General features: G+C 41.4%; 1 protein-coding gene and 1 long non-coding RNA gene across 4 annotated transcripts in view; one reads left to right on the top strand and one right to left on the bottom strand.

Moving 5' to 3' along the window:
• Positions 1-12244: 12244 nt before the first annotated feature.
• Positions 12245-21229, top strand: part of MYOT (myotilin) — a 55839-nt gene continuing 46854 nt past the window's right edge. For all 3 annotated transcript variants that reach the window (XM_072990118.2, XM_078385694.1, XM_072990117.2), the window contains exon 1: positions 12245-12324. The gene's annotated coding sequence lies outside the window, so the exon portion shown is untranslated. The remainder of the gene's footprint in view (positions 12325-21229) is intronic.
• On the bottom strand, positions 13802-20204 carry LOC140704477 (uncharacterized). Its single transcript, XR_012083689.2, has 2 exons — positions 19479-20204; positions 13802-15578 (listed from the first exon to the last, which is right to left on the bottom strand). It is a non-coding gene; the product is annotated as an uncharacterized LOC140704477 (long non-coding RNA).

Raw genomic sequence — 21229 nt, 5'->3', positions numbered from 1 at the left:
TTTTCATCCTGAAAGGTGTTTTTTATTTCATGCAAGTTGCAGATTAGACTGCTCTTGGACAACCCTCCATTTGAATTGCTGTCAGAGGACTGGCTATCCTCCTTTGGAAGGTGTCCTCCATTGGAACATCTCTCCAGTCCGAATCTGATTTAAAGCTAAAGAATTCTAGAGGGAAATCCGTGACCTTGAATTTGCCCATCTTATTAGGAACCTGAAGAACAGACTCAGTGGGCAGACTGGTTATTTGCTCACAGGCTCCCCCACTCTGGCAAGGTGCACAGTGTAATTTTGGGTAAAGTATAAAAATAATTTCTAATTATGTATCTGTATACCTAAATTGGCACATGCAAATTTATCCAAATCAGCATCCTCTTTTGCCCTCCTTATTGGTGACATGTAAAGGGCCACCCTCCCCCTCCCCCTGTAAGATTTGAAGGCTAAGCAGGGATTTGTACCGAAGTCTCCTGATTCTGTGTCTGACACTCCATGCCATACAACACACTGGCTATCAGGTGATGCTTTTATTAGATAGTTAAAATCTCAAAAGCAGGCTCTGAGTTCCTCAGAATTCTTTCATCTGGCTGGCCTTTACAGAGTTGTGGGTGAGGGGAGAGAAAAAGTCCCAGGATCATCTTGGCCAGAAGTTGACGGTAGGGTATTATGAATTCATGAAGTTAGCTTTTTATGTGTGTGTAGTAGGGGCTTTGTTTGGTAAATGTATCTAATCAGTCCATTTTCTCTCTCTCTCTTTTTAATAAATTGTTTCATTGCAGGAAAGGCATCATTTTGTAACAAAAGACGCAAAACACACACTGATGTAACTACTGATCCATGATAAGGATATGGCGTGGAACATAAATTCCGTATGAACTTCAGATGTGAGGTCAGACCCAGAAGTGAACATTCTGAAAAGGACTGTTCAGGCCATTCATCTGAAATAATTGATTGTTGCCTAGTTATATATTTCAACAAAACTGCTGTGACCTCTATTTATTATCTTTTTAGATGTATTTATTTTCTGTCTATGTGTGTGTGTTCTGTGCTGTCATGTCAGAACCAACTTATAGCAATCCTAATAGGGTTTTCAAGGTAAGTGAGATATTTAAGGAATGATTCTACCAGTTCTGCTCCCTCCGTAAAATGAAGAAAATGCAAGGCACGGGGCATTTCAAACAGTTACTAAATACTCTGTCATATTTATTTCTTTAATTTATATCCCACCAATGCTATGTTACCTAGTCACAACCTTGTGCTATATGGTGAGCTCTACACTGTAATGTCTATGATGATATTTGCACATTAGCCACGGCCCTATATACAGCATTGAGACACCTGGAGATACCTTGGAATTATGTCAGGATGCTTTTCATAGACTACAGCTCGGCCTTTAACACCACTCTGCCAGGCATTCTCATCGAGAAGCTGACTGACAAATTTTCCTCCCCTCACCTGCGACTGGATTAGAGACTTCTTGATAGACTCCCCACAAACAGTAAGGGCTGGGTCTTTTACATCCTCCTCCCTGAAGCTCGGCACAGGCTCCCCTCAGGATTGTGTGCTTAGTTCCTACCTGTGCTTGCTGTACACATATGACTGCATACCTTCAGACCCATCTAACATGATAATAAAGTTTGCAGATGATACCACTGTGCTGGGCCTTATCCCAGGAGGGGATGAAATAGCGTACAGGAAAGAAATCGAGAAGCTAACTACATGGTGCTTAGAAAACAATCTGCACCTAAACACCAGGAAGATTAAGAAGAAGGTGTTGGATTTCTGGAAGCAGAGACAGGAACCAGCCCTACTCTATGTCAAGGGGGGCAGTGTGACGAGGGTTTCCTCCTTCAGATTCCTGGGGGTGCACCCCAGTCAGGATCTCACCTGGAAAAGTAAGAAGTTCCAGGTGGTTAGGAAAGTCCAACAGAGACTCCATTTCCTAAGAGTCTTACAGAAAAATCAGATGGCACAGTGGCTGATGACATCCTTCTACCGGTCAACAATAGAAAGCATCCTCACATACTGTGTCACAGTATGGTACGCTGGCTTAACAACCATGGACAAGAAGGCAGTACAGAGGGTGATGAGCACAGCACAAAACAATCATGGGTTGCCCCATAACCCCACTGGAAGAAATCACCAGGCCCCGCTGCCTCAACAGAGTGAGTAAAATCTTTAGAGATGACTCTCACCCGGGACAGCATTTCTTCATACTGTACTTCTACCATCAGGCAAGAGATATGGATATCATAGCCAGCCAGACAGGCTGAAAAATAGCTTCTATCCATGGGCTGTCAGACTTCTAAATGCCACATAACACCATGACTAGACTTAATAAAACAGTCTCACAGTGCCAGTGCAATATGCAATATGTACATAGTGGTGGCCCCTTCATGGATTGCTGCCTTGTCGTGGCGAGGGAGCTTGAGTAACTCAGAGAAGCTATGGGCTATGCCGTGCAGGGACACCCAAGACGGACAGGTCATAGTGGAGAGTTCTGACTAAACGCAATCCACCTGGGGTAGGAACCGGCAATTCCACTCCAGTATCTTTGCCAAGAATGCCCCATGATCAGAAACAAAAGGCTAAACGATATGACGCTGGAAGATGGGACCCTCAGGTCAAAAGGCGTCCAACATGCTACTGAGGAATAGCGGAGGACAAATACAAGTAGCTCCAGAGCTGATGAAGTGGATGGGCCAAAGCCGAAAGGACGCTCAGCTGTGGACGTGCCTGGAAGTGAAAGGAAAGTCCGATGCTGGAAAGAAAAATACTGCATAGGAACCTGGAATGTAAGATCTATGAACCTTGGGAAGCTGGAGGTGGTCAAACAGGAGATGGCAAGAATAAACATCGACATTCTGGGCATCAGTGAACTAAAATGGATGGGAATGGGTGATTTCAACTCAGATGATTATCATGTCTGCTATTGTGGGCAAGAATCCCGTAGAAGGAATGGAGTAGCCCTCATAGTCAACAAAAGAGTGGGAAAAGCCGTAATGGGATATAATCTCAAAAATGATAGAATGATGTCAATACGTATCCAAGGCACACCTTTCAACATCACAATAATCCAAGTTTATGCACCAGCCTCCATTGCTGAGGAGACTGAAATTGAACAATTTTATGAAGATTTACAACACCTTCTAGAACTGACAACGAAGAAGGATGTTCTTCTCATTCTGGGGGACTGGAATGCTAAAGTAGGGAGTCAAGAGATAAAAGGAACAACAGGGAAGTTTGGCCTTGGAGTTCAAAACGAAGCAGGGCAAAGGCTAATAGAGTTTTGTCAAGAGAACAAGCTGGTCATCACAGACATCCTTTTCCAACAACACAAGAGGCGACTCTACACATGGAAATCACCAGATGGGCAACATCGAAATCAGATTGACTATATTCTCTGCAGCCAAAGATGGAGAAGCTCTATACAGTCAGCAAAAACAAGACCTGGAGCTGATTGTGGCTCTGATCATCAGCTTCTCATAGCAAAATTCAAGCTTAAACTGAAGAGAGTAGGAAAAACCACTGGGCCACTCAGGTATAATCTAAACCAAATCCCTTACGAATACACAGTAGAAGTGAAGAACAGATTTAAGGAACTAGATTTGGTGGACAGAGTGCCTGAAGAACTTTGGATAGAGGCTCGTAACATTGTACAGGAGGCAGCAACAAAAACCATCCCAAAGAAAAGGAAATGCAAGAAAGCAAAGTGGCTGTCCAACGAGGCCTTAGGAATAGCAGAAAAGAGAAGGGAAACAAAATGCAGGGGAGATAGGGAAAGCTACAGAAAACTGAATGCAGACTTCCAAAGAATAGCAAGGAGAGACAAGAGGGCCTTCTTAAACGAACAATGCAAAGAAATAGAGGAAAATAACAGAAAAGGAAAAACCAGAGATCTGTTCAGGAAAATTGGAGATATTAGAGGAAAATTTTGTGCAAAGATGGACATGATAAAAGACAAAAATGGAAGGGACCTCACAGAAGCAGAAGACATCAAGAAGAGGTGGCAAGAATACACAGAGGAATTATATCAGAAAGTTTTGGATATCCCGGACAACCAAGACAATATAGTTGCTGACCTAGAGCCAGACATCCTGGAGAGTGAGGTCAAGTGGGCCTTAGAAAGCCTGGCTAACAACAAGGCCAGTGGAGGTGATGGCATTCCAGTTGAACTATTTAAAATCTTAAAGGATGATGCTGTTAAGGTGCTACATTCAATATGCCAACAAGTTTGGAAAACTCAGCAGTGGCCAGAGGACTGGAAAAGATCAGTCTACATCCCAATACCAAAGAAGGGCAGTGCCAAAGAATGCTCCAACTACCGTACAATTGCACTCATCTCACACGCCAGCAAGGTTATGCTCAAAATCATACAAGGTAGGCTTCAGCAGTATGTGGACCGAGAACTCCCAGAAGTACAAGCGGGATTCCGAAGGGGCAGAGGAACTCGAGACCAAATTGCCAACATGCGCTGGATTATGGAGAAAGCCGGAAGATAGGAGGGCCTGGCGTGCTCTGGTCCATGGGGTCACGAAGAGTCGGACACAACTAAACGACTGAACAAAACACATAGTGATGGAAATGTGTGCCTAGCCCCGGTATTCCTGGGGTTGGGGATTTGTTTATAAGGCTGGAGATATATTCTGTGTTTTTTGTGCTTTGTGTGGTTGTATCAATGGAGGCTCATTCAATTTCACTCCACACATGTTGTGCATTGACAATAAAGGTTGTTGTTGTTGTTAGCTTAAATAAGCTTATGAAATATAATGCAAAAACTGTTCTTTTTTGTGTGAAAAATGCCATCTGTTTTGGCATTTCTGGTCTGCTATGTCCTACTTTTTGGTAATGGAGCAGTGGCTATCATACTCTAAAGTCACTAGGCATGGTATTTTTTTTATGGGAATTGATGGAATCCTGTCCCCAAAAGTCTGCAGGAATTCACACCAACCCCCGCCAGTCTTCTGCGGCTTTAACCAAAGAAAACCCTCCAGCCCTTTAAGGTATCTGCAATCATTTTCAACTGAGAAATAATGGCTTCTCCCCAACGTTGTGATGATGAAGAAGTGGCTGGGCAAGCCTAGGTTCTATGGTAAGCACAAAGCATTATAGGTCTGGTGGTCTCACTGCCTATTATGCCCCATGCAGGGTGCCTCTCAGGAACCTGCCAGACCATAAAGTCCTGGAGTTGCTGGACAGCTTAAGCCTTCCTAGTTGCTCCTTCCATCTTCATAATGTCCAGGACAAGCCATTATTTCTCAGCTGAAACTGATTACAGACACCTGAAAGACTGGGATAATTTTTTTAAGCTAAAATAGAACTATAAGTGGGGGAATACCTACAGACTTTTGGGAGTTGTAGTCCATGAATTCTGAAAAATCCAGTGCCTAGAAGTCATAGCTCTTCAACACTAATTGGTTTCCTCTGTGCTTTGAATTCTAAGCATGGGCCACCTATCCTATCTGTTTTTACCCACTGGCATCCCCTGTTGGTTCTATGATACTGGTTTACTTTTAGAACCTTCAGCAGAAGAAATCACTGAGGTCAACTCTATCTTCTGGCTTTGAAACCTTGGCTCATTTCCTTTTCCAAAGCTGCTTTTGATGTGATAGCCTTGCTTTTCATCCATTCTCCTGGCTTCTGCTGTGGCTTTGCAACTTCCATGACAATAGCAGGTGGGTGGGTGTTCCTTGGAGCATTTGTATCTCCCTCCAACAGGGCTGGCCATTCTAATGCCATGTAACCCTATCGCACACTTCAATAAACAATGATGGCATCTTGTACACTGCACATGTGATAAGTGTCTCATCAATTAGCCATGGCAGCTTCTGTGCTTCCCCTTGCATGCACGTAAATTCCAATAGCATTCCAACTGTGGTGAACCTTTTGAGGTGGGTTGCCTTTCGTTAGAATATTTCCAATAGATGTCATTGTTATCGAAGTATAATTTTCGAAAGAACGGAAGCTATTAAAAAGGATAAGGAAGGGGTGAGGGAGAGCCTCAAACATTTAAACCCTAGGCCAGCTGTTTTTTTAAACCCCATGAAATCAGATGATTTGAATAGTTGTGCTTCTCTTTGCCATCCTTGCATTCAAGTCAGTGTCAAAAGTTCACTGGCTAATTATAATGCCAGAGGTGAGTAATAGTTGAAATACCTTGAGCCCGACTATCCTGCCACAGGATCTGAGTGAATCCTGTTGACTTCTGTTACTGCTCAGGAAGGAGGAGGGCTCTTCGCAGTGGCAGCTTGCATTCTTCTAAGCCTTCAGCCATAACAAAACGATGGAAGAGGCTCAAGTCAGGGAACAGCACCCCCAAACAAGCAGGTGCACGTCACACTTGACATCCATGGGTCATGTTGAGAAGCGGCAAATGTTGGTGTACATTACTGATGATTTGCACACTGGCTGGAAAGCATGTAATCTAGCCTGCCAGGGTAATTTAGGAAGTCATAGACTGATGTCCTTTTGAACAGGATCTGTGTAGTGGCAGGGTGTGGGTGGGGGTGTAGGGCGGGCCTAGGAGTACTAAAGGAGAAGTACTTCAGCCTCCTGAAATCAGTGACAGGGATGCATTAAAGGGAAATTACCTGCTGTGGATGTGGGATGCATACGTACGCTCGCCAGGCATGTAGTGCCTACATAAGAATGAATGATTGTACACAAATACTGCTGTAAGCGTCAACTGTCTTATGAAAGTTTTCAGATGACATTCTTATGGTGCTGTTGGGGGCAGGTATTGAAATGCTTATTTTGTGTGTGGTTTTTTTTTTTTTTTAAGCTTCTGGGACTTATGCCAAGATAGAAGCCATGTCATCTGTACTGGAAGGGATTAATTCTAAATCTATGGAATGGGCTGCAATTCTTCCATAGAGGATTAAAATGGGCCTTGGTGCACTATCCTTTCAGATCATGCCTCATAGCAAAAACTGGGTGCAAATGGTGCTTAATTATGAGCAAAAGATGGGTTGATCTGTAAGACTCACGCTAATGGTAAGTGACAAAAGGAATAGCTCACACACCATTGGAAGCTGACAATCTTTAAGAAGCCCACAAAGAGTCTGACTTTGCTCCCATCCCAACCCTTGATCTTAGGTAAAGAATATGGACAACTGAGTGAAAACAAACACAGGCAGGAAGTGAGCTACTCGCTACTTGCTCTTCCTTCTTCCAGTCCAGTCTTTCCCAGCCTCCAGTTGCCTTGGAGAAGAACTCTCAGACGCACCTGGCTGGCTGGTGCCTTCTGAGAAGTATAGTCCACCTAGGGTAGCCTTGCTGGCTCACAAATTCTGGGTGTTATGTTATGTTTCCAGGCTGTAATACCTGCACACTTGGAAGCCTGAGGTTGATGAAGGATAACCTAATCCATGATTTTGTGTCAACCAGCTTTGACCTTTATCCTGCAGGACAAAGACCTCAGCAGTGTAAGGGCACAGAACTTTAAGATGCTCTATGCTTGGGAATTGCCTTCCATATAAAATTTCATTCAGATTAATGTGGCAGTGAGTGTACACACAATATCTACACACTTATGTCATGAATGTATGCCCAAAAGCCCATACAAAGAGAATCGCATTTGTATTAAAAATGTGTCGTTCCAAGCTGGTCGGGGCACTCAGGAAAACAGAAGTTGTCTTGCTGTGTTACTGTTGTTGTTACACCATCATCATGTTTATGTGTGGTGTGTGTGTGTGTGTGTGTCCCATTCTCTTGCTTTTGTAATTGGATCATGCAGCTGCACCAAAATGACATTCGGTTCTTGGTGTTGTATGTCTCCCACTGCTAAAAGCTGAGAAAGGTCTGATTGTTTGGCAATCGCATGCATGGTGGTAGTTGTTATGTGTTAGCAAGTGTACAAAACATATCTGTCTGGTCATTGTGTTAGTTGTGGGCTGGCTTCCTGTAAGCAGGGATCTGTTCACCTGGGGAAACAGGATGCTGTACCAGATAACTTCTAGTCTGATCTGGCATGACTTTTCTTATTTTCTTATCAATGATCGTACTAATCATAAAAGAAACCATGGTTTAAAACCATATAATAATAGCCCAGTTCACAGTTGAAACGCTCATTAAATGTAATGATTATTCATTGCTGCCGATGGAATGGATACTGAAGTTGAATCTGTCACTATTTCTAATTGGTCATAGAAACTTTTTTTGTAGTTTAAGCCCAGTATTTTAGATAGACTTCCTTGTACTTTAATTTAGACTTGTCCTTTACACTAACAAGTCTTTGGCTTACAGGTGAGTTCAGTCTGAGTTCATATAAAGCCTTTGCATTAAAACAGCCTTTCTTGAGAGATGTTTTTCTAAAAATAATACTCTGTATTTTAGATTCTTGATGAGTATATAGGGTTTTTCAGATTCCGATAAGCTGTATTTTAGATGTTTTTAAGAGCAGTGACTAACTAAATAATATTTGATTTTTGTCTTTTTATTGCCTTTTAGTGGATAGACTGACAGGAAAAGATTTTATTAAATATTTTAATTCCATTATAATTCCAACTGGAGAGAGATATAAAGGGGCATATAATATTGCTGCTTTTTAGTGGGAAACACAATACAATCTTACACATTTCCAGTAAGAAATAAGCCCTATTGTGTTCTATGGGCTTTACTCTAAGGTAATTAAATACAGGCATCGACCTTCATCCTGAAATTTTTAAAAATGAATATGCTTAGTGAACCAATTCATGATTAGTAAAGTTTAAGAGTTAATTTTACTAAGGCATGTAAGGCATGATCCATGTATTATAAGACTGTTTAACGTGGCTTCTCTAATTGCAACCAGACACCGTGTAATATGTATTATGATCTTATGCATCACAATAATATTTTAATTGTGATTTATGAGATGCTGATTTTGTTATGGGGAAGAGGTGAGAGAAAAGACAGAGTTCCTTGCCAGCTGTCTGTTATTTTACTATATTAAATGGTGAATGGTTGGGGGATGGAGCCACTGTTCTGTTAGGGCAATGTGAAGATCCAGACTGATGTGTTAATCAGTCAAACTGGAAAATAAATTGGAAAATAATCTTATCAGGAAGATTGATGTGGGAAACTTAGACATACAACTAGAGCAAGGGAGTGTGTCAAGAGACTATGAAAGTAGTAACAAGCCTATTTGAAGCAGCCATTGATACCCAGAAAGTACAGTACCCTGTCAGGACCAAGTTTGTCCTTCGCCTATGAAACTGACCAGCTGGTGCTAACCAGAAGGGATGTTTGAAATACTGTATAAAGAAAAACGGAAGACTGGGAGTGCTTCTGGCCTTCCAGACATTTTGAATGACAATTCAAGGTCACTTCCTATTGGGTATAACAGCTGGGGCTTCTGGGCATTGAAGTCCAAGAAGTCTGAAGGATCAAAGCTTCCCCAATTCTATTCTAGATCAATGACTGCCAGCACTACCAATCAAAAGGCATTGTTTTAACTATTCCAATTCCCCCTTCCACTCTTCTAAAATAAAAAGAAATAAAAAGAAGCTTGTGTTGGCTGGGGAAAATACAGCCAGTTGAACCTGGAAACAATATTGTCAGACTATCTCCACCCCTTTAAAAACCAACAAATGAAGCAATTCCGTTGCATGATTAAAAATGAACCTTATCTGGAAGTCTCTGTATGGAAGAATGATGCACTGTGGAAAGGGAGAAATTACGCCATTGGCGTTGCAAACTCTAGACCTAGTTGCATTTATTCCCATTCATAGCACAAAATTCAGAAAATAAATTTTTTTAAAACCTTTGTTATCTCTAGAAAAATAACCTAGAGTTCTAAAGGTTAAAGAACAGAGGCAGAACTTGACAACTCTACAGTCCTCTTCTACATAGTCCAATCAAAATTCATAGTTGCTGTAGTTTGCCACAATCTCTGATTCGTTCACATAGTGACTACCCCCCCCCCCCGGTCAGGTAACATCATAAAACAACAGACATGAAGGACTTTGAACAGTCAAGAAGGCATAGTACAGTATATACTATGACAATGATGTATGATTTTTATTATAGCATGTTTACTGTGTTCTTTTGTTCTTACCACAACTCTGTGAAGCACAAATCCCATGAGGCTGCTCTAACTGATATTTATCAGAAATAAAGGATTAGAGAAAATGACTTGCATCTGAACCAAGTCTCTGAAGGGTATTTGAACCTTATTTTGCTTCCAGCAGTCTAGAAACTGACAGCAACCCATCTCTTAGGAGCACCAGCAGCTGCTTAAGGAGTTTTCACACCTCATTCTTGTTGTTGTTGTTTAGTCATTAAGTCATGTCTGACTCTTTGTGACTCCATGGACCAGAGCACGCCAGGCCCTCCTGTCTTCCACTGCCTCCCGGAGTTTGGTCAAATTCATGTTGGTAGCTTCGATGACACTGTCCATCCATCTCATCCTTTGTCATCCCCTTCTCCTCTTGCCCTCACACTTTCCCAACATCAGGGTCTTTTCCAGGGAGTCTTCTCATGAGATGACCAAAGTATTAGAGCCTCAGTTTCAGGATCTGTCCTTCCAGTGAGTACTCAGGGTTGATTTCTTGCAAGATGGATAGGTTTGTTCTCCGTACAATCCAGGGGACTCTCAAGAGACTCCACCAACACCACAAATCAAAAGCATCAATTCTTCTGTGGTCAGCCTTCTCTATGGTCCAGCTCTCACTTCCATTTTAACCCCCTGAGGAGTCCCAAACAGATTGAAATTCAGCCCAGGGGACAGAGCTCCATCCTCCTCCTGCTGTCTCGTCACAGCGTCAAGCCAGAAGTCCTCAGCAATTATTCATTTTTATATAAGTGGTGCAGTCCATCAGCTCTAGGATTAAAGAATGTTTTGAAAAACACTTCCTCTGCCCCTCCATGGAGCAAAGGAACTGTGTAATTTGCCAATATCCTGAAGTGACTGTTTTCTTAAGCCACTTAATGACAGTGGAAGGAGCCAGACCGAATACTGTCACTTGAGATATGGAAGCCATTGGATGCAAATATCTCACCAAATGGTATACCGGCTCTCTCCACTCATTTTGTAATGATTCAGGGCCATCCTTACCATTAGGCAGAATGTATAACCATTAGGGGGCGGGGGTAGGCAGGAGGGCAGCAGCACATCCATCAAAAACTACTCATCTTCAGCCACAGCAGTTTTCCATGTTCTAAAATGTCTGTGTGAACAGTAGGCCTGTCCTGGGCCCCTCGCCTGCACGAGCCAGTAACCTTAGGTGGGCTAATGGGCAATGTCCCATCACAGCTGCCCCTCCAGCAGACTTCTGCACATGCAGTGGGGAGGGGCCAGCATATTTCCCTCAGACAGTAAAGTGTCCTGCAGACAACACAGCAATGGCTAGTTATGAGGTAATTTTGATTACAGTGTTGTATGTAATGATTTTACAAGCATTTTACTTCTTCTTTTTATTGCCGTATCCTTTATACGGATGAGCTAGAAATCTGGGATAATTAAAATAAACAGAGGCTGCAATCCGAAAATACTTTACAAGCAATCAGACTTCATTTATGACTTCTGAACTGCCTTCAACTGGTGCTTTGCGTAGCTTCAACTCCAAAGAATAGTATTACTTTTTCCATTATTTTTAATAGGATACTAAAGATCTCTTGACCCCAAATAAGCTGCTTCCTGTGTGAATACTAAGCTATAATGAGATTGCTAGTAGTGGTGTTTTGAAACTTTCAGCGTTCAACTTCTTTAAAGTGAGAACCCATAAGCAAAGACTCAATAAGATAGTAGCCAAGAGGAACATGGAAGGAAACATTGCCTTTACAATCTGTTTTATTTTATTTAACACTTGCATTCTTAAATAAATAAGTAGGGACCAGTATGGATGTTTTTTACTATTTCAGTCCTTTCTGTTTGATTTAGATTGGAGACTGGCTTGTATGCCTAGCTGCATTTCTTAAACATCCATATCCTAAATGTCATACATCTTGTTTATAGACTGTGTCTCTCAAGAATTGTATACGAAACAGCTCAACAGTCACTTTCTGGCAGTGACAAGCCAGGCTCTGGTGCTGTTCAATCTAGTAATCTTGAGTCAGCTGATGAAAAGACAGAAATCTGAGCATACCCTGAGCTCACTTCCTCAATTTATCCTTAAGTGATGAGAGTGACATCCAGCAGCTCAAGGGTCTCCCAACAGCTTAGCCTCATCCGCTCATGGAAGGCCACCCTTTGAAAACTTTTGTGGGATGACTTGCATGCAACCTTTTTTTTCCCCAAGGAGATAGATGAATGCCACCAGGGACCCTGTAAAGTCTTGTACGAAAGAAAGATTGTATGACCAGGTTTCTCTCTCTCTCTCTTTTTTCAGCTTCTCATAAACACTCGAACAGGTATGTAAACAGCATGTCATTTAACCATTGGGCTAAAACAATAGTCTCTGGCACATTTTTTGTGGTTAAGGTTTCAGCCCTTATGTGATCTTCTACAGCTTTTTGTGATGTCGCGCTCCATTCCTATGTCATAAAAAAGGAGGTTTGTCGCTCTCATTTGTTTGTCCGAGCGCAATGGCCGCAGCAGCGCGTTTTTAAAAAAACAGAGCCCTGCTTTCAAGCTTATGTTTGCGCTTAAAGAGCAACCTCAGCTTTAGCCCTGCACTTGGGCTGCTTGACAGGCCGTAGATTTATACACCATCAGCTGCTTCTGTATTAAATGCTACACACATAGTTAAAATTAGAAATTAATCAGATCAGGTTTCCAAGGCTGGATTCTGCTATACATCCTACAGACAGGCCAGGCGGGCCCCACGGCCTGGGATTCCCAACTCAGATCAGTTGTTTGGCAGAAACGTAGGCCTCTGCTATTCAGCGAATCCCAAAAATCCACCTCCCCTGACTATCAAAACATCTAATTATGCTTGATGCATTTGCTGCATATTTTTAGGCACTATTGCACTCTGCCACGTAGCAGAATGTGTGTGTCTGTGTGCCATCGTTCTCTGGAGGAGGGAGGGGAGCAATTATGGAATAAGTTATATATCCATACAAACTATATTGCAATAGCAGCATATGCAAGTGGAGCTATTCTGTATGTTATTTTCAGGATACAATATTAAAAGCTCTGTCATTTAGTTGTGTATACGTGTGAATACATGTGCTTGGTAGTAGCAAGTTGCAAACACTAACATTGCTTCCGAAAAGTAACTTTGTGTAATGAGGACACTGTTAAGTTATTTTTCAAAAATGATACAATGAGTGGGAGTGCCATTTTTGTTTTATTCAAGTTTCTTACCCATGTTTCTTTGTTATTTTTAAAAGGCCATTTTTAGAGAAGTTTAACCAGGATTTGTGCTTATTTATGCCATTCTCTTTTTCTTGTGTTCTATGTCATTCTCTCATCAGTCTTAATTATCTCCATGGCTCTGCACATTGGGTCCAGTGAAGCCTTCTCTCCCTATGCTTCAGTGCACATATACATCAGCACACACCAACCACTGGACAGAATGGCAAGTCTCCTCTGACACTCATCTATTTATCACAGCAGTCCTGGAAAACTGGCCCTCAAATTACTTAAGTCCTATATGGAGCATGGATCATGTCCTGTTGCTCTGAATCATTTTAAGTATTGAACTATTTAACTCCCAAATAATCCTAACATGAGAAACTTTGGGTGTTTATTTTTCACATGTGCATATTTCAGAATACTTTTGTTTCTGCATCTGAAATCACAAAGTTAGCTATAGATGAGGCTTCCTTTAGTAAATATAGGATTATTTGACAAGATTGCTTATACCTCTCTTTTAGTGGATTCAAATTAACTTTCAAGTTAACTCCAATAAATGGAAAACATGAATTGAGAACAACAGAGAAATTTGTCCAGAGTGTCTGAAAATTACAGATAGTTTATTAAAAGACAGAATCCCTTAAGCATTGGACAGATCTGATCATCCCAGCATGAGCTTTTCACACTTCCTGTAGTCTGCAAATCAGCTTGCTTTGTTTTGTGATTGGTTGTCAGGCACAGGCTTTGTTTGCAAGTATGATTGCTCAATCATTAATGTTTCCAATTATTACATTTCCAGAAAGATCATAGGTTTCAGCTTCTAATGGCAGGTGATCTGTACCGCAGAATTTGGTCCTAAGGAATATCTTTTATGGAATTTATTTAATAAGAAGTGTGGTAAACCATCTTTAATGAGGGCATTAATAGTAGTAGTTATAGTAATGAATTCTGCCACAGTGCAGTAGTTGGAAATGAATAATGAAGGCAGAGGATAGTATCCTACTTTTGTACAAAATTCCCTGTGTAAAAATAATATTGCACTGACAAAGACATCTGGATTACAAAATGTGTCTTTTATGGACTGTCCATGACAGACTCTGCTGGGAAATAGCTGCTGTGCCAGTGGGCATAAGTGCTTTCCCATGTGCACCTGCTGGAGTGATTAGAAGACATACCTCCAAGTTTCAGCTCTTTTCACAGTTCTGTAGAAAGACAGATAGTATTACTGCAGAGTGCTGTGTATATTGCCACTCTTGAAGACTCATCGGAAGCCACAGCAGGTGCAATTTGCCCCAGTTGAGCAAGTGTTGGCTCTTGGGACCATATTACTCAACTTCAGCAGAAAGAAGTGTTTCTGTCTCCGGACTGCTTCCGGAGGCAATTTAAGCTGCAGTTTCATCAGGAAGTCTTACATGGCTTGAATCTTCCATAACTCTTGGACATCCATGTTCTCAGAGAGCCTAAACTCACCAAACTGTGGCCAGAGAATTCATATAATCTTCATATAATCAGCATAGGCACTGGTCAAGCAAACTGCCTGTGGTGGTGATTCTAAAGTAGGGCCTGGCAGTGGGGCACAGAACACTTGTAAGATTGGGAATTAACTTGGCTAGAAGCAGCAATTTCCAGATCATCTCAGGTAATAATTTTTGCTCATCCATTGCTGAGCAAAAATGCTTGATTACAGCTGGGGAATTGAAGGACGCTTTACTGAATATTGAGAGAAAGAGTTCACAGAAAAATCTGCCTTATGCTTAAAGCATCTGTCCATCTCTCCCTCTCTATATTGTGTGCAATGGCCTCTAGCATCTCCCGAGATTTCAAGCATCATAGAATTGCAGCTTAAACTTGGGATCACTTGTGCAAAAAGCATGTTAAGCTACTCTTCTTCCCCATTCAACAGGATTGCACCCATTCGGTATTAACGCTTCTCTTACACTGAATGGACAAAATTGTTAGTATCACTCATTTGTACTGGGAGCTACATAGACCATAGAGTTGTGGAACTCAAATTACTGCACAAAACTGGAATTTGCAACAAAGGGTGGAAGTTCAAGGATCCAGTCTGTCACACCATTCTCCAGGATACCCCATTCCCACGTCCCCTCCTGAAATAGGCAACAGGCTTGGGCATCAGGCCTTTTTTCTCTTCCATGTGCTACAGTCTAGGATCTCCCGCTTCAGTTCTCTTTTTAAAGCACTTCAGTAATATTTTGGAGCTTCTGAAGTCTGCTTCACACATTTGGCTGTGGATAGTGCTGTTTTTGCAACATTAAGGGTTAGCACTCTGAAAATAAGATTGCCATTTGTAGAGCTTGGAAAGGTACTTTTCAAAGTGATGTTTTAGGAAGTTCTTCGCAAGGATCTGAAAGGCAACCGACAGATATTAGAGTTTTAAAAAGTGGTTTCCTGCTTTCTGTTAGCCTTTGGTCCTTTTTAAAAACAAAAGCCATCCATCTACGAAGGTAATAAAATGGCCTACAAACTGAAAACAAACTCCTTCAACTTGCTCTAAGAAAGCAGTTTAGGCTCCTCCAGAAAGGCAAAAGTGTTGCTTGTTACCGAGGAAAATCTATCATGTTAACAACCATTGTAATTTCCTTGCTTCCTTTCCTAAAAACACACAACAGGGAATGTCGTCACTTATTGTGCATTTTCTTCAAGCTGTAGCTGTTTTCGTATTGGTGTCTTCAGAGGGATTTCTCTGGATGGAAATATCTTCCATACCTTCCTGTATGGAAGGGTTTATCAGGACCATGGCTGTTGGGAGACTTACTCCCTACACACACTCAACACTGCAGTTTACTTTTAAAAATCAAATTATTAATTTAATTCACATAAAAAACATTGTGTCTAGCAGTTTGTCTTCATGGTGCTGTTAGAAAATCACGGGTTGTCATGTTAGTATCAAATATTTATAGGGCTGTGTGAGGGACAGCCAAGAGCTCTCTCATCCCAAAATAGCAAAAGTATTGAATCATGCTGGTAACTAACAACTATCAACTTTGCAGTGTCTCCTTGAATGACACCTTGGCTTTGATGGGAGGGCTCATCCTTTCAGAGGGTGACATGATGTTCTTTTTCTCCTCAGAGAGAACTAGCCCCTGCATTGGATGATGAGTTTTTAAAAGGATGCTTTCCTCAAGCTATTTGGAAAGGTGCTCTTATGATTTTAAAAAATAACTTGACCAGCATCCTAATTTAGTGAACAGGTTTTCTAGACCAGTGGTTCTTAACGTGGGCGATAATGCCCCCCAGGGGGCGATTTCATTTTTCAGGGGGGCGGTAGAACAAAAAGGGGCGGCGTGGGGGCGCTGGAGCAGAAGGGGGCGGTAGGGGGGTGCTGGAGCAAGCCAAACCTGTGAAGATGGCCGCAGCCTTTTTACAGTGTGAATGAATATATATTTTCCTCCAATTTTAATTTAGTTTCAGATTTTTTGTCTTGAAATTTTTAGTTCCTGCATTTGTTTTCATGCCCTTTTTATATTTCTTTTTGCATCTTAAAATTCACTTGCAACTAAATCATTAAATGCTACTTTTTTGGGGGCATTTCATTTTCTTGGAATTTAATTTTGTTTTCAGGGGTCATTGGATTTAAGTGTCATAAATAAATAAATAAATAAATAAATAAATAAATAAATAAATAAATAAATAAATAAATAAATAAATAAATAAATATCATCACCACGGGGAGGGGGGCGATGATAACTTCCTCAATGGCTCAAGGGGGCGTTTCTTTCAAAAAGGTTAAGAACCACTGTTCTAGACAACTACTGGAGGAGGGGGGGAGCCCTTCCAAAAATCTGAAAGAAAACTGTTTCTGGTGTCAGTTTGAGAATGACTGTTGTGTGTCATTCCTGTAAGATTGAGAAAACAGTATTGGGAAATACCTGTTCTGAAGGTAGTAAAAAGGAATTATAAAAGGACAGGTAGGTTATTAAAATCAAGTAACACAATTAAGTGCTTTTAAAAAGAATTTGCACACACAAAGAATGGCTTACACCAAAGACCTTTATTTTAGTATGCACATAAAAAAATCTTCATGAACCATATTGTGCAAAAGCAAAACCACAATAGTTCAGAATTAAAGTCCCATTGTAATTCTTTGGACACCCATTCTTGTAGCCTTCTGAATTAAAATCCCCAGGCTTTCTTCTCTTTGTTTGTTTGTTTGCTTGCTTGTTTGTTTCCTTGATTTCTAATCTGCTGTTTGCCTGCAGAAGTGTGTGAGGGAGTGTTAAGTAACTTCCATGGAACTTTTTATAGCCCTCTGAGCAGTGGCCACAAGTTCCCTTCTCCCCGCTGTTATTAAAGAGAGCCAACATCCTCCCTAGATCCACCTGAAAAAAAGAACATGTTCCAGGGCCTTTCCTTACCTCCTTGGGGAACTCTCTGACACTAACTAGGGGAAATTGTGCAGGGGCAAGGCGTTGAGCAGTTGCTGGGAAACGTCTTAGGTTGCTGCCGAGATATGTGTCCGTAAAAACTGGTGGGGAGAGAAGATCAAATGACACCAGCTATTATAGTCCAGTGAGTCAGACTGAAAAGGTGATGTTTTTAAAATCTAATGTTTTATTTCCTTTCACTACCAGTTAATTTCTAAAACAGGATGTTCTGAGAAGGCATGCCTGCTGGGCAAAGAGCCCAGAAAAACACATTTTCCTATTTCAGAGGTGAGGGCTAGTTGTCTGAGCTGGAGGAGGTAAGACAAATGCCCTCCATTTTGGCCTCCGTTCTCGGTCAGGCAGTTGCAGGCTGGACCGTGTTGCAATTTTCATGCAACTGGTTGTCAATCCTGTGTTGCTTTGTAAAGTTTATCTGGAGCACTTAACTTCTTATGCCAGGATGTTAGCCCTGATTAAGGCCACCGACTCTTTCTGTCCTCTACTTCATTCCTTTAATCCTCTCCACTTTTTCTTTTCTTCAAGTCAAACAGATCTTTCCCTGCTAAACAACCCCCACACACCCTGTCTTTTAACTATACGGGCCCTCAACACATTAGAGGTGAGCTGATGCGGCTTTGAGCTGCCTGTGTACTCATTCTTGTCTTTACTGAGAAAGAATACCATAGGAATACGTCCTTCATTCCCAGTATAAGTCAAGAATGACAAGGAGAGGACGCACAATGGCACGCATAAGTAGTTGTCAGACACAAAGCTTTAGAAGTGCTCATAGTGCAGACGGTATCAGTGGAACTACCACCAGCAGTTGGTAGTCAGGCAAATACCAGGAATTAAATATCAATAAGAGGGTCAGAGTGAAAGCCCTAAAAAAATATACATTCCGGATCTCACCTAAAATCTTATTTTGGGATTCTTTCCCTTTGTTGAATGGTAGCAATATCTATGACCAAAAGTTAAATCTTTACCACTAGGAGGCATAACATGAATAACTTTTAAAGGGGAGTTCTTTATTCTTCCATAAACCAGCTCAGTCATGGAAATATAAGTATATATAATGACTTGCTGTTTGTTGAGTTCCTTTAACACAGGGGTCTCAAACATGCAGCCTGGGGGCCATTTGCGGCCTGCGGGATGATAGTTTGTGGCCCCTGCCTTGCCTGCCCCCCCCTTGAAATGCCAATGCAGCCTCTGCTGTCAAGAGTCAAAAAAAGCCTCACTTCACTCACCGGCTCTCTCCCAAGACAGCGCCTATTGCACCCTCCTTCCGGAACTGCAGCCTGTTCCTAAAAGTCCAAGGTCTCTTGAAAAAAATTGTTGCATATATTTAAACAATTCTAGCATTTTTTAAAAAATATTTAATTTGCAATGAACTGCAAGATGCTAGTTTTAGCAGATAATGCCTAGTTTCATTTTTAAAAATTGCTCGTTTTTCTTGGTATATTCTCCCTCTGTAAACAAAGAAACAAGCTGCTTTTGGAAAAGTGCCTTTTCTTGTTTGGGTGAAAGAAGGATTGCACATATTCCAGCCAAAGCGGCTCAGCTTTAATGCATGTAGAATACGTCTCCCAAGCATCCTCTCATGCCCACTCAAAATCAAAATTGTTTTTTTTAAAAAGAGTTCGATACTACAAAATGCAAGCGCATAAAAATTGTACCGTATCAGACCATAAAACACCCTACATTTATATAAATACTCAGCACATAAACAACCTTCATTGTTAAAACAGCAAGGTTTCAACATGTTTGAATGCAGCTTGAGGCATTCACCTCATCCAAAGTTAGTGGAAGACTTTACAGAGGTACTATATTTATTTTTTAACAGCACAAGAAATACCCATGCATTCAAACGAAGGCTTCCTTACCTCTTGACCAGGAGGTTTCAGAGATTTCATTTCCAACCCCCACCCCACGGCACACAAATAAATGTTCGTTGCTAAAACACCTTTGAGTAGAGTGTCTATGTCGCAGATCTCTGGCAAAGTGTTCCATAGAGGCTTCATAATATTTTCCTAACCCTCTTCATATTACGTTTGTCCCTGTACTGGAGAGAGAGCATAATTGTGCAAACATCTCAGCTATTCAGGTAGTCATCATTATTGTTTGTATCAACAGCATGACTGGTATGTACCTTATAATGTGCCTCGTGTTGGGTTACAAAGGTCCCCCTGTCTTCATCTGGCAGAGGAGTCTAATTCCATCATCTTCACTAAGATCTAGAATTACGCCGAGTAAAGGTTGCCATTTACGTGGAACACTGAGCTCACTAAAATGGCTCCATTCGGTATAATCTGTGGCATTCTGTCTCCCAAGGACATGGCCGGTATAATGTGGAAGTTTTTGCCAAAGCAGATCAGAAACTCTTGATGTGCAGAGGGAAAGAAAAGGCATGTCTGTTTGTTTGTTTTTAATCATGGTAGGAAATATGAGGAGATGGCACTAGAGTGAGAAGGCTTCTCTTGAGTAACATGCAATTATTTGAAAGACAGGCAATCTTCTGTTGCCTCATTTGCTGACAACAAATGAACTGCTAAGATTAGCAATTGAGAGTTGCCAAGAAGCCGCACCATTGTTCATGGAGGGGGCTGCCATTAATTAATCGAGACTGGAATTCACTTTGTACACACACAAAGGAACTCTGAATAGCTACACAACATCCATCAGGCATGAGTTATTTTTTGTGGTGTTCAAAATACTAAGCTGACCAAGTACCGGGGCAATTTAACTAATTTCTATTGCAACTGTTACATGAGAAAGAGCCTAGTCACAGCTGGGGGGGATGTTGGATAAAACAGGGGAGTTCTCTCTGTCTCTGTCTCTGTTTCTGTCTCTGTCTCTGTCTCTGTCTCTCTCTCTCTCTCTCTCTCTCTCTCTCACACACACACACACACACACACACACACACACACACACACACACACACTAGAGAGAGAACCATGACTTTACCATTCTATCTAGCTTGGCTTTTATTTTTGCAATGGGTAAAGCCAATGCATCAACATTCCCAGGTTCAGTTTATGTAGAGTAGGGGGATGATAAAAATATAGACTAAATTCCTGTTAGTTACAGAAGTGTAAAGCAAATAATGAATTGCTTAAAGTTAAGAAATCACTGCAGACATTATCAGTCAGATATTGAGTCACGCAACTCAGGGCACACAACAGATAATCTCTCTGGTGATTTTCTTAATGAGAGGCAATTTGCCTCCAAAAGGTATGACAGTTGCATAACTTCGGTCAATGTGCGAATCACCACCAGCACCATCATCTAGGTATACTACAAGGCAATACCAACTCCTTCATTTATTATCTCCTCCCATGCACTGAAAGCCAGCTTCCCAGTGGCACTGCTGCTTCCATTCCTAACATATATGCTACTTTCTAATGGATGTAGGAGTAGCTCAAAAAAGGATTTTTGGAGGTTTGGAGGAGGAGGATGCCTGTTGACTGTGAGGTCAGTATGAGGCGAATCCGTTCTGTGTTTTCGACTAAACTTTAAAAACACTGTCTAAAATAGTAAGCCTATCTGGGATTTAAGGTTCAGCACCTTGGATAGTTCCTGTAAAGTTCTGACTAAGAGAGCAGATTGACTCCCCCACTGACATCACAACCCCCAG

The sequence above is a fragment of the Pogona vitticeps genome, chromosome 2 (assembly GCF_051106095.1).
Source record: "Pogona vitticeps strain Pit_001003342236 chromosome 2, PviZW2.1, whole genome shotgun sequence".
Classification (NCBI taxonomy): Eukaryota; Metazoa; Chordata; class Lepidosauria; order Squamata; family Agamidae; genus Pogona; species Pogona vitticeps.
This window is presented reverse-complemented; position numbering and strand designations above follow the sequence as displayed.